Here is a 17641-nt window from a genome sequence, read left to right on the forward strand (position 1 = left end):
TTATGGATTTATGCTGAGAATGCCCAAAGGTTAGTGGTGGAAGCTAGAAAGTCTGTGCCAACAGGATAAAGGGTCTGTGCTAGTGGATAAGGGATCTGAACTGGAGCCAGAAAGCAATGCTCAAGGTAAGAATCAGAACTCTCCCAGAGGTACCACATCCATCCTCAGTGACAGAAAGGTCCCTAGCTCCTCTGATGATAAAAGCCACACTCATCTCAGAAAAACCAGCATGACAAGCTCCTCCAGGAGAACCAACAGCCCCAGGAGACCCAACATCTTCTTGAGAATACCTGCTTTTCTTTTCCAGTTCTCCTTTAGATTTTGCTGGCAACAATCTTCAGGTGAGCCCCAATACCCATAAACACATTGATTCAATTCCTCTGGGTGTTAGTTGCCTGCCAGTTGTGAATCCACTACACTTCCTCTCCACCTCTCCTGCTCCCTCCCTCCATTCCTTTCTTTTTCTTATCTTTTTTTCTCTTTCTCTCTTTCTTTTTCCTTTCTTTCTCTTTCTTTTTATGGTTATTTTCTCTTTTATTTGGTACATTATGGTATTTCTCTTTTTAAGTACTATTTAGAAGCAGAAGAGAACTCTAGACCAAAAAATAGAAAGATTTTTGGAGCACAGGCTCATGGCCCAGGAGGTGGAGCCCAGCAGCTTGGGGAAGCAGAGGCTCCTGGCCAAGCCCAATGGGCCCAGTTGGGTGAATCAGACCAAGGAGCAGGAGCTAAGGCCTGTGGCTGGGCCCCTTGAGCTGAGGCACATTGCTAGGCCCAGCAGGATCCAGACTGTGGACCAGAACTTAAGGGAGAATCCTTGCGGCACAGACATGGCAGGGGGTAAGTGAGGTGAACTACTCTGCATGGAAGATTCCAGGTACATAAACGGGAGATACCCAGACAGAAATCAGGACACCTAGTTTATATGCAAATTCTCAATTTGTGATCAGCCTTGTTATATACCTATGGTATTTGCTTCTGAGGTCTAAAATGCAAAACCATTAAATACCAGTTTGTCAATTTCTAAATTTACTTTGCTGTTTTTAGTATTGCTAATTGTACTACTGTAACCAGGGTACCATATCTTCCTTAACCACATATTCTCCCTTGGGTAATAATATCAGGAGGCTCTTGAGTAATAGCCTCATCAAAATACTATGCCAAATGACAGGAAAGTGCAAAATCGGAAACCAGTATATCGCCTTCCATCAATACAGAAGGCAAAATCTTAGGACATGCACAAAACAAGAATCTCTGACACAAAAGAGATACCTAAAGAGCAGAATCTTTATAGAGAGATTCTGATTGCAGTACTACAGCTATCTACTATGAAACTGTTACAAAACAGTATCACAGAAATCAAAATAAAGAGTTCTCTTTGAAATAGAAAATGACAAAATGAAGGGGTAAAATGTGCTGTCAGGCCCTGAGCCACCACAAAACAAACACAGGAGACATCAGCATAGAAGAAATTGGAAGTCACACTCCTAAAATCTCTGAAATAGTAGTAACTAAAGTAAAAAAACAACTGCAGATGGGTACAGAAGAAATCAGATAAAAAATAATCTCCCAGGTTAAAAAAAATGATAATTATAATGAGAAATTACTAAGCATCTCAAAAGAAGACACCGATGAAAAATAGAGTGTAAAAATAATGGAAACCTGAAATAAGAAATATAGGAAAGAAGTAAAATGCATGAAGCAGATTCAAAGGGATATATGAGAAATGGAAAGCTCCATTAAGAGTTGGCAAAACCAGTTCAATGATCGTGAAGATAGACTTTCAGTCGCTGAAGACACCATTGCACCTAGTGACCAGAAAATGGAAAATCTCTATCTCATTAATAAAGAAATGAACGAGGATCCAGGACATAATAATTCAGCAGCTGCAGGATGATACAAAGATGAACAACCTAAGACTAATGTGGGTCAGTGAAAAAGAAGGAGCCAATACAAATGACATCAAAAGAATACAGGCAAATTTAATAGCAGAAAACTTCCCAAACATGGGGGGGGGGGAATCTGACATTCAAATAAATGAGGTATATAGGACTTCAAAATATCAACCAAAAGAAATCTACACCCAGACATATAATAATCAAGATTTCAGAAATTTAGCACAAGAACAACATACTAAAAACCACTAGAGAAAAGAAACAGATCACATTTAAAGGAAAACCCATCAGAATAACAGATTTCTCAACACAAATCATTAACTAATGAACAACATGGAGTGAAATATTTCAGGTCCTACAAGAAAACAAATTCCAACCCAGATTGATATTCCTGAAAAACTTTCAAAATTTTGTCTTTCAAAATTAATGGAGACGTAAAATACTTCCATGACAAAAAAAAAAACTACACACTAAAGAAATTCATGACTACCAAACCAACCCTACACAGAATACTAAAAGACATTCTAGAGAGGGACCAAAATTGCCAAAATTCCAAAAACAACAACAGAAAGAACCTACCAAATAGGGCAAACAGTTAAACACAGGAAAAGTAGGGAACCAAGAGCAGGAAAATAAAATGAAAAACATAGGCCAATACATATCAATTATAACCACCATTGAAAATGGATTCAATTCACCGATTAAAATAAGTAGATCAGCAAAGTGGATCAAGAAACAAAATCCAACAATATGCTGTATACAAAAAACATTTAACCCAAAAAGAAAGTCATAGGCTAAAAGCCAAAGCATAGAAAATAATACTACATGCTCCTTGAGCTCAGAAAAAAAAAAGCAGAGGTAGCTATTCTGTACAAGACAATCTGAACTTCAAACCAAGAATGTTTAAACAGGGTAAAGAAGGTCACTATATATGGGTTAGTAGGAAACTTCAAGATGAAGAAATAACAGTCATAAATATGTATGCACCAAATATGGGAGCACCCAACTATTTAAGACAAATTATCAAAGGACACAAAACATCTAATAACCAATAATACAATCTTAACAGGGGAACTTAACATCCCCTTATCTCAAAACAATAGGTCAAGTAGACAAAAAAAATTAACAGAAATAGAAGAACCAAACCTTTGAGCAAATAGACTTAGTGGACACTTAAGAGTATTCTATCCAACAACACCTAAATATGCATTCTTTTCAGCTGCACATCGGACATTCTCTTAAAAAGACCACACAATAATACCTAGGACATGCTTAAGTAAATGTAAGAAAGCAGAAATCATCTTCTGCATATTATCTGACCACAGTGCAATGAAACTGAAAATTAATGACAAAACAAGCCGCAAAAACCCATGAACACGTGGAAATTAATTAACACCTTCCTCAGCAACCAATGGGTTACAGATGAAGTTAAACAATATCTACAGCCCAATGAAAAATCAAACACAACTTTCTACAATTTGTGGGACAGAATGAAAGCAGTTGGAGGGAAAATTTACAGTGGTGAACTCACACGTTAGGAAAACAGAACGAGAACAAATAAATACCATCATGCTACACCTCAAACTTTTAGAAAAATAAGAGTAAACCAAGCACAAAGCCCAAAAATGGGAGGGAATCATAAAGATTAGAGAACAAATTAATACAGTGGAGACAAAGAATTAATGAATCCAGGAGCTGGTATCTTGAAAGATTAAATAAAGTTTATAAAACTATGGCCAACCTCATCAAAAAGAGGAAAGGAAAACATAAATTAAAGCAATAAAGAATAAAAAGGGTTAAATTACTACAGATCCTGTGGACATACAGAAACTCATCAATAGCTACTGTGAAAATATTTTCTCTCTCTCTCTCTCTCTCTCTCTCTCTCTCTCTCTCTCTCTCTCTCTCTCTCTGATGGTACCACACAGATTGACCTCAGGACCTAGCACTTGCCAGGCAAGTGCTTATTCTACTGAGCTATCTCCTTGGCCCAAAAATATTTGCTGTCACAGAATCAAATATACATGAGAAATGGACAGATTCATAGATATGTACCAATTACCAAAGCTGAATCAAGAAGATATACAAACTCTGAATAACTCAATATCAGCCAATGAAATTGAAAATATAATAAAAAGAAACTTAGCAACAAAGAAAAGCCCAGGTCCTGTTGGATTCACAGCTGAATTCTAAAACAAATTTAGCAAAGATTTATATCTCAATATTACTCAAAATTTTCAATGATATTGAAAAAAAGCAATACTTCCAAACTCATTCCTGGAGGCAAGTGTTATACTAATACCAAAACCTGAGAAACATTCAACCAAAAAAGAGAATTACAGGCCAATCTCCGTAATGAACATAGAAGAAAAAAATCTCTCTAAAATACTAGCAAATAGAATACAGCAGATCATCAGGAAGATTATACACCACAACCAGCTATGATTCATCCTAGGGATGCAAGCATGGTTCAACATATGCAAATCTATAAATATAATACATTATATCAATAAAGCAAAAACAAAAGCCACACAATTATCTCAATCAACCCAAAAAAGCTTTTGACAAAGCCCAACACCCCATCATGATCAAAGCCCTATAGAAAATTGTAATCAATGGCCTCTACTTCAATCTGCCAAAAGCCATCTGAAAAACGAACCGGCAACATAATTCTAAATGGAGAAAAACAAAACTTTTACTTTAAAATCAGGTGCAAGACAAAGTTGTCCACTATCACCACTCCTATTCCATATAGTTCTGGAAACATTGGCTGGAGTCATTAGACAAGAGAGAGAAATAAAAGCAAGAAGAATAGGTATTGAAAAAGTGAAACTATCATTCTCAGATGATGTAATTCTCTACATCAAAGACTGAAAAAAAACTCCACCAAGAATCTCCTAGAATTGATAAACAGATTCAGTAGCATAGTAGGATATAATGTCAACACCCAAATATCAGTAGCATTCCTCTACACAGACAACAAACTCACTAAGAAAAAATTAGAATAGTAATACCCTTTACAATAGCATCCAAAAACTGAAATACTTAGGAATTAATCTAACAAAGGAAATAAAGATCTATACAATGAAAATTACAATACACTGAAAGAAAAGATCAAAAAGGATTTCAGAAAATGGAAAGATATTCCTTGCTCCTGGATAGGAAGAACCAACATTGTGAAAATGGCCAAATTCATAAAATCATGATATAGCTTTAATACAATCCCTATTAAAATACCATCAATGTGCCTCACACATCTAGAGAAAACATTCCTAAAATTTATTTGGAACCATAAAAGACCTAGAATAGCAAAGGCAAGCCTGGCCAAAAAAAGAAAGAAACAGGCATTACAATCACAGACTTGAAATTACATTACAAAGCTACCGTGATAAAATCAGCATGATACTAGCAATAAAAACAGACTCAAGGATCAGTGGAATGGATTAGAAGATGTAAACAAAACTACAAACACACTCAGCCATCTTATCTTTGACAAAGGGGCTAAACATATTCACTGGAAGAAAGACCGCCTCTTTAACAAATGGTGCTGGAAAAACTGGCTCTACACATGCTGAATACTAAAACTAGATCTAGGTCTATCATGCTACACTAAACTAAAGTCAAAATGGATTAAAGGCCTAAACATTAAAACAGAAACACTAAACCTACTGGAAAAGAAAGTAGGTGGAAATCTTGACCTAGGTGTAGGCAGAGCATTCATGATTAAAAAACAAACTGCATGGGAAATATTTCAAAGAATCAACAACTGGGATCTCACTTTATTAAGAAATTTCTACACCCCACCAAAAGAAAAACACCAGAGTGAAAAGATAACCCACAAATTGGGAAAAATATCTTAACCAACATTCACTCAGGCAAAGGACTTTTATCTAGAATATATAAAGAACTAAAAAAATCAGGCCCTCAACATTCAAAGATCCAATCCAAAAACGGGCATCTGAGATGAAGACACATTTCTCAGGGAAGAGATACAAATACCAAATAAATACATGAAAAAATGTCTCACAGTGAGAAATACAAGTTAAAACAACGTTGAAATGCCATCGCACACTAGAAAGAATGGCTGTCAAAAAGAAATAAACTGATAACAAATGCTGGAGAGGCTGTGGGGGAAAAGGAAACCTTCTGCACTATTGGTGGGAATGTAAACCAGTATAATCACTATGGAAGTCAGTGTGGAAGCTCCTCAAAAACTAGGATTGGAAGTCCCATGCAACCTAGCTATTCTCCTTCTGGATATTTTTCCAAAAGGACTGAAAACATAATACCAAAGTGGTATATATGAACCCGTGTTTATGGCAGCATAATTTGTCATAGCCAAATGTTGTAAACAACTGAAATGCCAATCACCTGAGGAATGGATAAAAAATTTAACCATTTTATACAATGGATATTATATAATTGTATTTTTATACAATGGATTATTACTCATCTATAAAGAAAGACAAACTGGAGGCCTTCTTACATAAAGGATGCAACTGAAAGCTATACTCATAAGTAAAATAAATCAGACCTACATCTGTAAATATTGTATTGTCTCCTTAGTGTAAGATCCTAAAAGAATAAATAAATCTGAAATGCATAATAGATATAGTAAAACAGAAACTGAACATAAGGAAAAAACAATGAAGATGAGAGAAAGAAGAAAAGATAGGGGAAAAAATGAAGGGAGAGAAATCATTCAAGTATAAACAGAGGATAACTGAGATATTGTTGTACTAATTCCTATCAGTATTTTGAAAGTAGCAGTTAATGTTTAAAATTTTCAATTTGATTAACTCCATGTGCTAATATGTATATTCTGAGCAGCTACGTTGAAGAAATCAATATGTAAAACAAAAACCATGGCTGAATGACTCTCATCTTGTTCTTCTAAATGTGTAACATTTATAATGTCTTATCAATTATTATTCTCTTCTTAATATAAATTAAAAATAAAAAGTAAAAACAAGAAAGATAAGTTTTACTGAAATCAAACATTAATGTTTCATTATTTGACCAATCTTGCATACCTATATCTATTAATCTGAGCAACCGATTTAATGATCAAAATACATAATATAACATCCATTGTTAATTTTTAATTCTTGTTTTGAAATTCTGTACCATATGTTTTGTGGTATGTTATTTTGTTTTTGTTTTTACTGTTTAAAATAAAACTTTTAAAAAATAAAAAAGAAAGATTTTCATCTCTTTTCCCTTTATCAGGAAGCGTGCAAAAATTTACTCCAATTTAAACAACACAAGGAAAAATACGTTTGATTCTCTTGTTCCTAGTGTTTTTAGTATCTGTTTCTTTTTCTGTATGTATGTATTCACAAGTGTTAGTTATTCCTTTTGTTTTCTGTAGTGTCTTACTATGTCATGTCATGTGCTCCCACACTCGTTTGGTACAATATTAAATCTGTGTTTCTCGAAACTTTTTAATTGGATTCATTATTTCAATATTCAATATTCAGTAGCCAGTATCCAATTGGATCCAAATATATCTTCCCCTATTTAGGGGAAGGGTAAGATATGCTTATCTCACTTTCAATTTACGTATTTCCCCATCTCTCCATTCTTTCCTTCCCATCTCATACTCTTTCTATTCTACCCTTTCTCCCGCTTCTTTTCTTGTATTTCACTAAAACATTTTTATTTTCAATTTTTCATTCTTCTTCTCAGTTTGTGTGTGGAAAATGTATGTGTAGTACTGTGTGCTAGTGTTAGCTTCAGCTTTAGCCTCTATTGTGTCTTTCCTTAGTTTGTTATGTTCTCCAATGACAGTTGTTTCTTGAGGGTTTTTTTTTTTCCTCTCGTTTTCTAAGCCTGAACTATAGCATTGTTTTCCTTTGTCTTCCAGGAGTAGGAAAATAATACAGAAAATTTTAGAAAAGTCCTAATTTTATGCTTGTATGTGATTAGTTCTTTGGATGTTGACATTACAGATAGTTGTTTTCTCCTCTCACTGTACTGCCGCAAAATGAACCTAGTGATTTCAGTAGGTTGAATGGCCACTTTTGCACTGAGCTACATTCAACATGAAGGGCATAACACACCGAGAAGGCCACTTATTAGAGTGATGACCGTACAAAAATGACAGTGATTCCTTTTCCAGCTTATCCACAATTTAACTCAAAATCACAAGAATCATGAGCAAATGAGAAAAAGAGATGTCCCAAAACTTCAAAGCCACCCCAGAACTACCACACAGATGCTGAAGCACTTGAAATTCACACTGACCAACCTGATAACTGAAAGTGCAAGTCATTAATGTCTGAAGTTAACTTCTGCTAAATGAAAAATGAATTACCAACAAGAAGAATATTTGGCTTCTTTGAACTACACCTAAGAATGAGATGATTGGGCGCCAGGGAGATGGTTCAGTGGAATAAGCGCTTCCCTGGCAAGCTCAAGGGAGATATTTTTTTTTTTTTTGGCCTGGTTCCTCCAAAAAAAAGAATGAGACAATAGTGCTGTGTGCAGAGCAGAGAGATGGATGGGATCCCAGGCCAGGGTATTTGTTGTTTTCCTCTCGTAGCCAAGTTTGACTAAAATTCCTTGGACTTTGACGTTTTTAATTTGTAAATGGATGAATCTGAACGAAATGAACTCTCTTATGAGACTGTTATTTCTAGTGGGTTAGGAAAAGCTAAAACCTTCTAATGAATAAAAAAAATTAAGTCTATGAAAAGATATTATTACTAACAACTATTTCAAAGTATATTTCCATTGTAAAGTTGATCTCATTTGAAGTGTGGTTTGTGTCTGAAAATCTTTTGCATCATTTTATGTTCAAAATAGTTTTATAGGTTTGCTGATTAATGTAAAATACATAATTAGATATAAAGGTTATTAAAATGGTAGACAGTGTCACTTCAGCATAGAAGAAAAAGAGATTATTATGTCTTAACTTCTTGTAACAGAGCTGATATGTCAAGAAACAGTCATGGCCGCCTCCCCCCTAAAAAAAAAACCCATCACATTATCAGTCTTTAGTAAATGAAATATAAGTAGCTTGTTAGTAAAATTTAAATAAAAAATAGGATTAAAATATGATAAAATGACAGACAAAATAATCTAAAGAACTCAGTCAGACTTATTATATTGTAAGAATAGTGAAGACATGAGTGATAGACATGAGTGATAGTCAAAATCATTATCTTAATTCATTTTGTCATTGTAGTGTACATTTTAAATGAAGTAAAAATTGTCTAAAACTTATAGTAACTTCACAAAAAGGCATCCATGAAGAAATCGCATGAATACTTAAAACAGACACATATATATATATACATGTGTATATATATACTTATACATACTGTGTCCCCACTGCATTCTTATTCTTATTTAATAAGTGATTAAATTACTAATCGTACTAACACTTAACATTTGGGGAGGGGACTGGGAGTCAAACTCAAGACCTCATGTTTACCAGACAGGCGCTGATTTACTAACAATGAAACATGAGTTCTGCTTAAACAAGGATTTTTGCCTCTTCCATTAACAAACTAATTTCAACTGCTCAGAAAAGTGTCTGACACCTTATAGGTGTCAACATTTGTTAAATAAAAGAAACTCACACATAGCAAAAAAGTATCCAAATTTCTTGCATATAAGCTCACTGAGTAATACTACTTTTGAATGTCTTTTTTGAAGACAGCGTAATTAGAAGAAATAAGCAAAAGTTGTTTTCGTGAATGCTGGTAAATGCAAGGGAGATAACATAGGCTGTTGAGTGGGTCAGTCTTTAGGACAAATTATTACACTGTTGGATATGTAATTATTTTTAACATTGCTTCATAAAATACTATGATGTAGATATTGGCGTGCAGTATAGCAATGTGTGCCTACTGGCTGCTGATACATGTGCAAAATCCTTGACTTCATCCTGCACACCCCCCAGAGCTTGTGTGTATCAGGTATGGCACACACGCTTGCTGAGCAGTCTGACACAGTGTTTCTCATGTGCCCATAAATTCTTTGGTATGTTTCCCTTCAAAAGGAGCAGACTACTTGCTCCCTTCATGTGAATTCACGCTCCATTCACAAGGAATAGACTATAGCAGCAGCGATGGTGTGTGCTTTGCAAGCACAGACCCCAAGCCATCATGGTCTCAACCTTGAGCTCTCACGTCAGCAAACACGTCAGCCAGACCCAAAGCCATCTGAAGCTCTACTGAGGGCTAAAGAATCTACTTCCAGGTTGCTCACACTCCTGCCTGCCAAGGTGGTGCTCTTGTCACAGTTCCTGAGTATCCTCACAACGTGGCAGCCTGCTTACCCCAGAACAAGCTGATGGAGAGAGCTCAAGGTTGAGACCATGATGCCTTGGGGTCTGTGCTTGCAAAGCACACACCATCCCCGCTACTATAGTCTATTCCTTGTGAATGGAGCGTGAATTCACATGAAGGGAGCAAGTAGTCTGCTCCTTTTGAAGGGAAACATACCAAAGAATTTATGGGCACATTCTAGAACCTCCCAAATGTGAGCAATTATTGAACTGAACATAGATGTGACCTCCAAATCCATTGCTGCAATAATGTAGAACAATAAATGAGGCTTTTAAATGTTTAGAATAAATAAATTGAGTTTCATAATCCTCCTAGAAGATATGCCTGTGTGCTAAAATATTTTTTGAAACTAGTTGAATTGTTATCTCTAATTTCCACTTCATTTTGCCTATGAATACATATTATTCATATAGGAAAACTTTATTTTCAATGGTCCTCATATTTATTGCAGATACCCTAAAAACCTCTCAGGGGCACTTTTTAAAAATGCTGTCCTTTTGTTTTGTCTCAGCCCTACTGAATTAGAATCCTGTGTAGGAGTGCTAGGATCATCTTTAATAAGCTCCTGAAAGTGATTTCAATTCAAGGTCTAATAGGATCAGATAGAAAGAACAAATGAAACAGGCCAGCAGAACTTTGAGTATAGCCACAGCAGGAAAGATGTCTGGATGTAATTTCCCCATGTCAAAGACCAGTTAATGAAAATAGGATTACAAATAACTTTCTTTTTAATTATGTGAACTACAGCATCAAATAGAGCTTCCAGAAGAAAATCATAATGTTTTGCATAAGTCCCCTTTAGGCTATAAATTAAAGAGGAAATATTGATAGGCTTAAATCATTACAGAAACCTGAAGAGTTTTAAAGTAAAAAATTGCACTACTGAAAATTAGGTTTTCAAATTACAAAGCAGGAAAGGAAAAGAAATCAAGCACTGCTCAGCACCAGTTAAAGGGTGTCATGGAAAATGTTGCCTTATTACAACAAAAGGAAGGCCAAAGTCCTGACAGTGAATCTTTCCAGATAACAGTAATGTTTATAATTATCCTCCTCTGAAAATAAAAAAATCATTTAATATTTATAAAATGTCAGAAAATAATGAAGTGAACAGCTCTAACTTTATTAAATTTTAATTACATTGAAACAATTTCCAATGCACATTATTTCATATTACTTTCAAAGTAAATTTAGAGCTTCATAAAGACAATCTACAAACCTATTTTTGTAGCTACTAACCCCAGTCACAAAGGGTCTACCGTCATGACCGAACCTCTCCCCAGATTATGCCTCTTAGTGTTTTTCCACAGGGGATCATACTTCAGCCTACAATTTCACCAGGTTCCCTTGAAGTCTAGAGTGCTCACACGTTCAAGGGCAGGTTCGCAGGAGTGGACACAAGTGTACCAGAACCATATTGAAAGCTCTGAGTGGAGTAAGTCACATTAACTACTCCTAAATAAAAAATATGCCTATTTGATTAATTTGAAGAAACATAACAGGAACAATTTTTAGTGAATTTTGGAGGAACCCACCTTCTAGACCCCCTTCTGTCCCATTCAAACAGAAGTTATCCTCTTATCAATAAATTCTTTCTGCTCTTAACTTCTATTGTTCCTAGAATTCAATCTTCAATTTTAGAGAACACAAACTTGATGTTTTGGACGTCTAGCAGTGTCTTGGTTACTTTTCTCTCATTGCTGAGACAAAATACCCAACACCCAAAATAAAGAAGCAAAGGTTTATTTAGCTCATAGTTTGTGGAGGTTTCAGTCCATAATCAGATGGCTCCAAGGCAGAGTGGCACATGTCAGAAGACAACAGTTCATGATGGCAGAAGACAGCAAAAGCAACAAAAATAAAAGGGAAGGAGCATGGGAGAAAGCCTCCTTCTCTCCCTTAGACTGTATCCAGGCTTCAGGCTTCAAGGTGGGTATAGCACTTACACCGTAATCCCAGCATTAGACATGAATCAATCTCAAATTCTAGAAGAACACCCCATGCCTTCATGAGGCTTGGTGAGACACCTAGACACAAACTGTAACAAGAACCTTGGGAGTTTCATTCCCCCATATCATTTAGAGGTCTTCCAGTAAGATAATTGTATGGAGGTACAGGAGTTTGCTTTTATTTCATATAGCCTAGATTGTGAGTCACTTAGGCAATCAAAATTTTTATGTCATATCTTTGCCCATTGTTTATAATTGATCATACTTTGCCTTTTATATTATTTTATTAAAATGATAAATTTAAGTTGCAAGCATGGGAAGGTTATAATACTTCTTTAATGGGCCAGTTTATTCTGATGTATATGTTGCATTTGGACTTAGCTGCTGAACTTCCTAATGTTTCTTGTTTTACATGTTTGATTTATTTGACTGCTATAGCTTATTATCTTAGAGAGTAGTATTAGGGAAACATAATATTAGAGGATTCTCTAATGGGCTTTGATATAAAATAAGTCTTTTCATTAATAAAATCTATCTGATACTTAGAAAATATACAAGACTATATAAGAAAAAATATGGGACTCCTTTCCCCAGCTGATGCCTTGGAGGACAGGTTTCACTGAGACACATTGGCACTGATCGTCTTCTACACTCTAGAGGAAGTGTCAAGCCTGTTCTGCCTCAGTTTCCTTCCTGCTCTGACTGTCCACTGATGAGGAAGTAATTTGGGCTCTTGAGATTTCCCCAGTCTCAGCTTGTCAGGCTGAGAATGATGACCCAGGAGCAAACTGTCTCTGTAACCCACGCTGAGCAGAGAAGACTTCTGTTCTCTGCCCTTCTAATCTTTTGCTGCTGTGTTTTACTTTCTTTTATTTGGAGGCATGTAAGGCTAGATAGAAAAGAACTCTAAGCTGTTCCAACCTTTTCCTCTTATCCAACAACTAAGTGAAACTCATAGAAAATTAACATTTTCTAACTCTAAAGACAGGGAAGTCACCTTACTCAGATGAAGGACACACACCTGGTTTCTAAGTCAGATGAGACATCAGAATGTTGCCCATCCAGGATAAGATGCATAAAATCTATGCCTCAGTTTAGTGTCCTGGGCATATCTTCCTTGGGAGGCTGAACCTGAGACACAGAGGAAGGAACTGACTTCTGAGTGAAGAAGAGCTATTTCCCAAAGCACCACACTCACCTTATCAGAACACTTTTAGTCTAAGGGAAGATCTCCAACCTCTTCTCTTCCCCTCCTAGGTCTAGTTATCATTTATGTGCATAGGAAAATACTGTGATAACAAATTACAGACTTAAAAATCTTCACTGTGAACTTACAAAGTACTAGATAATGATCTTGCTCAGATATTACTTATCCCTTAGAATTTTGACAAACAGTGGCTTCTCTCTCTGTACTGAAATGCTCTTAGAGCAGCTGATGCTCTTAAAACAAAGCAGATTTTCCGAGAATATTTCGGTAAATCCTCCTGAAACCAATAGGTTGCCAACTAGTCCAAATGAAGCTTAGGTTGGTTTTACAAATAAAATAGTCATTGTTACCTATGTACAATAACTTAAGTTTTTGTTGGTCAAAAATATGCTGTTATAATGTTTCTCATAAGTCATCAAAATTTTAGAGATAATTATATCTAAAACTGAAGAGACTTAAAGCAAAATATCAGACTCCTCCAATAGAAGGGTCTAAGAGCCAGTGGGTTACAAATTGCTATTCTATTCCCTTAAGAATAGTTTCTAGGCTTACTGGCAGCTTGATGTCACTCAAATGTCAGACTAAAGGAGTTCAATACTGCTATGGTTTGTGTCTAGTTGTCCTCTCCAAAGCTTCATGCAGTCATGGGACAGTTTCTGGAGTTTGTGATTCATTATTGTGGGTGTGGATGCTGCACCTGCCCTGGGGCAGGTAATTTGCTTTGCAAAGTAAGGAGGGGAGGGAGGCTAGCTAGCTTCCTGACCACTGCTGCTCCTCTCGTGCTCTCTGCTGTTTGCCTCTGACATGAAAGGTGCTGTACCATTGCTGCTCTGCCCTGGAGCCAGGAGATGATGGCCAAGCTGACTGTGAAGACTGAAGTTCCATCAAGGAAGTAGAATACCAAATCCTTCCTCAGCCCCTTTATATACCTTTTTGTGCTGAGTCACTTTGGAGTGGGCCCTCCCCCTGTGGGGCAGGGGCTTCCACGGCTCCCAGGGTGTGGAAACTCTGAGGTGATCCAATCAAGTTGACAAAATATATTTGTTGCTGCAAAAGCTTAATACTCTGGGTAGATACCCTCACAAACTGGGCTGATGTGTGATGATTAACCTTGGTTAACATCCTCTATAGGACATCTTAGCAGAAAGATCTTCCTATTTTGGGAACAGAAAAATCACTCCTAGTCTCATTGGCTTGACTCTGCTAAATACTTGGGATGAACAGACCCTAAACAATGTATACACACAATAACTTTAAAGGCTGAAGACTGGTTTGCAACAAACTGGTTTAATCACTCTGGAATTAAGTGGGAAGCCTCCAATGGCACTCACTGGTCCTGTGAAGCCAATTTGTGACCCTGGCTACACTCTGGCTGGATAAGAAGATACATGCTTGGATTTGCATGGTTACAAGGCAGAACTATCTAAAGTATTGACACACATACGAACTTTCCCTGCTTATGGCATCAATAGTCTAAAAGTGTCTTTCACTTGTATGATCATTTGGCTTCTATCTTTATTCCATGCCTAGGGTTAGAGGATGTCATGCAACCCATGGAGGCCTAAACTAACTTTACTCAGTGGACCTTAAATGATACCCCAGCAAGGTGTCTCTCTCCTAAATGAAGAAGTAAAATTAATGAGTCAAGCTGTCTTCCAAAATTGGATAGCGTTAGACACCCTAACAGCAGCCCAAGGGGGTATTTGTGCAATTATAAATGCTGAATGCTGTGTGTACATTCCTGATCCTTCTACTAATATCTCAGTAGCTGTTCAAGATATTAGATGACAGGTTAGTGACATGTCAGATTCTGAAACTCCCTGAATCTTCTCCTTCCTTGTCCTCTGTACAGAAGGGTATTACTAGCTCCTCTTTATGGAAAACCTTGTTAGCCATATTCATAATTACCCTGTTGATTTTGTTATTTGGCCCACATGTATTTAACTATTTCTGTGGCCTTGTCTCCTCCAGACTTAGATCTGCACATCTACCCAAGACAAGAACACTTGACATCTATCAAGGGCTTTTAGATAGACCCTCTGTGGAGTATCTCTTACTGTCAAGCACAAAAATGACCTTCTTCAGTTGAAAGTAGCCAGATGGGTCACTGAACCCTGCCCCCTCATGACAGTTAGGAGTACTTCTTCAGAGAAAGAATATTATAGATAGCTTAGTTAGGCAGAAATACTGTAAGCAGTCAGACAAGGCTGAGTCCTGAAGAGATTGATGCAGAAGACAACTGTGGCTGGAGGCATATTCACTGAAGACCAGACTTCAAGAAAAAGAAGAACTACTCACCTGTATACTCCCACTAGCTATGACTAGCAGTGACTGATATTTTAAGTAGGCATCAATCACGTTGGGTTGGAGAATCAAACCTCCTTAACCCACCCTTCCAGGAAAGTTCTTGTCTACCCATGTGGACTTACTACATGTCTTGTTTCCTCCATTTGATCCCCATTTAATCAATATTATCCTAGCAACTATAAAAAAGGAAGGAATTACTCAGATAAAGAGAAGGAAAGGAGAGGGAGTGGGGGAAGGATATATATATATATATATGAAAGCAGAATCGTTTGGATAATTGTACTATGTCTATGGAAAGGAGAAGTTAATGTTTAATTTTTTTTCTTCTTTTTGACTTTCTTTTCTTTTTCTCTCTTGATTTCTTATAACTTTTTTTCTTTTTTCCAGTTTTTCATTCATATATTTGGTAATCTGAATGACTTATTTGAAGACACCCTATGCAATACAACAAATACTGTCAAAGTCATATTAATTTGTTCAGTGAAATTCTGTGTATTTTGTATTTTTTTTCTTTTTAACACTTTTGTATTCTCTAAAAAGTGAAAAGAAGAAAATAAATAAATTATTCCTACTCTTTAAAATTAAAATAAAATACAAATTTTGGTCCAAGAATTCCAGGTTTACATAATTTAAACTAATAAAGTATTTAGAAGTGCCTAGAACAAAAGACAGGACAGAAGCAGAAATGAGTAAAACAGAGCAATGTATTTGTGGCTGGTTGGCTTTGTTAGTGTCTGATTATGACAAATGATTCAAATTTCATTATTCAACATTGGTATATATCGTGCATCATTGCAAAATAGCTACTTACAATGAATGCTGGATTTTTTTTCATTTTGGTGAAATCTGTCTAGTTGCTATGGTAACAGCCATTAAAAAATAAACAAAATAAAATCAAGACCACATACTTTATTATATACTTCTGTATAAATGTAGAATGTTTTATATAATTCATGGATAAAAGGAAACTTTTATCCATGAATTCACTATACTAGCATTTTCTTTGACTTCTTATGGAAAGAGTAATATAAACTGGGAACACTACTGTCTAGAGCAAATGTGATTCTATTTCAGTGCTCTAATAACATTGAATATAACAAACATCCACTTTTAGAGTATTACCTCATGAGAGTAAACTCAATGTGTGGTTCCTCTCTTTTGTTTCCCTAAGTCCTCGTTTGTTTGTTTGTTTGTTGGTTTTCTCTTAACCCAATCACTACTCAATTTTCACCACATAATCAAGAATAGATAGTTCTCCCCATGACAGTGTTACAGTTTTTACTTTGCTTTCTGGATTTTTTAAAATGAAAAATCTATCTTGTGAACTTCAAAATTTTTTCCTTGGGACTGGGGAGATGGCTCAGTGGAATAAGCGCTTCCCTGGCAAGCGCAAGGGCCTGAGCTCAATCCCCAGTTCCGTAAAAAAAAAAAAAAAAATGTGTCCCAGTGACAATTGAATATGGCAATGAATTGAATTTCCCAATGACAATGACAAATTGAATATGGCTTTCTGGAATCTGAAAAAATATCCCAGAACTGGAGCACATTCACTAGCTTTTATTCACAGAAAACTGATTGCATCCTTTTGCTGTGGAACGTGTACCAAATCGAATGGAAAAACACTCTGCACCAAGGTATTGAAAGGCGACGAACTCTATTATGCTGGCAGGCTGATGGGGGATCTCTCCTGAAGCTTCAGCATCCAGCTGGCTTTAGAATTGGTTTATACAGGTTTTGTGAGCAAGAAGTACAGGAGCTTGAAAGCGTGGTGAATTTCTGTAGGGGAGCATCAGACATCTCTCATTGCTGAGCAGAACGTCCTTGAAAGAAGTTAGTGAAACAGGACATGCTTGGGGGGCTAGAAAGCGCAGGCTGTGGGGGTGAGCACAGGGCTCAGTCAGGTTATCTCTGGGATAGTCAGACAAGACTGAGTGCATCTAACAGACAAGACATGTGGTGGGCTGCACAATCTTATTTTGTCTTTTTTTT

At 36.3% G+C, this 17641-nt stretch overlaps 1 pseudogene; it reads left to right on the forward strand.

The window, feature by feature from the left end:
* The first annotated feature begins 632 nt into the window (after nt 1-632).
* The window catches only part of LOC101574158, a 33643-nt pseudogene continuing 16634 nt past the window's right edge, over nt 633-17641 (forward strand).

Source organism: Octodon degus, unplaced genomic scaffold (assembly GCF_000260255.1).
Source record: "Octodon degus isolate 3935 unplaced genomic scaffold, OctDeg1.0 scaffold00003, whole genome shotgun sequence".
In the NCBI taxonomy this organism is placed as follows: domain Eukaryota; kingdom Metazoa; phylum Chordata; class Mammalia; order Rodentia; family Octodontidae; genus Octodon; species Octodon degus.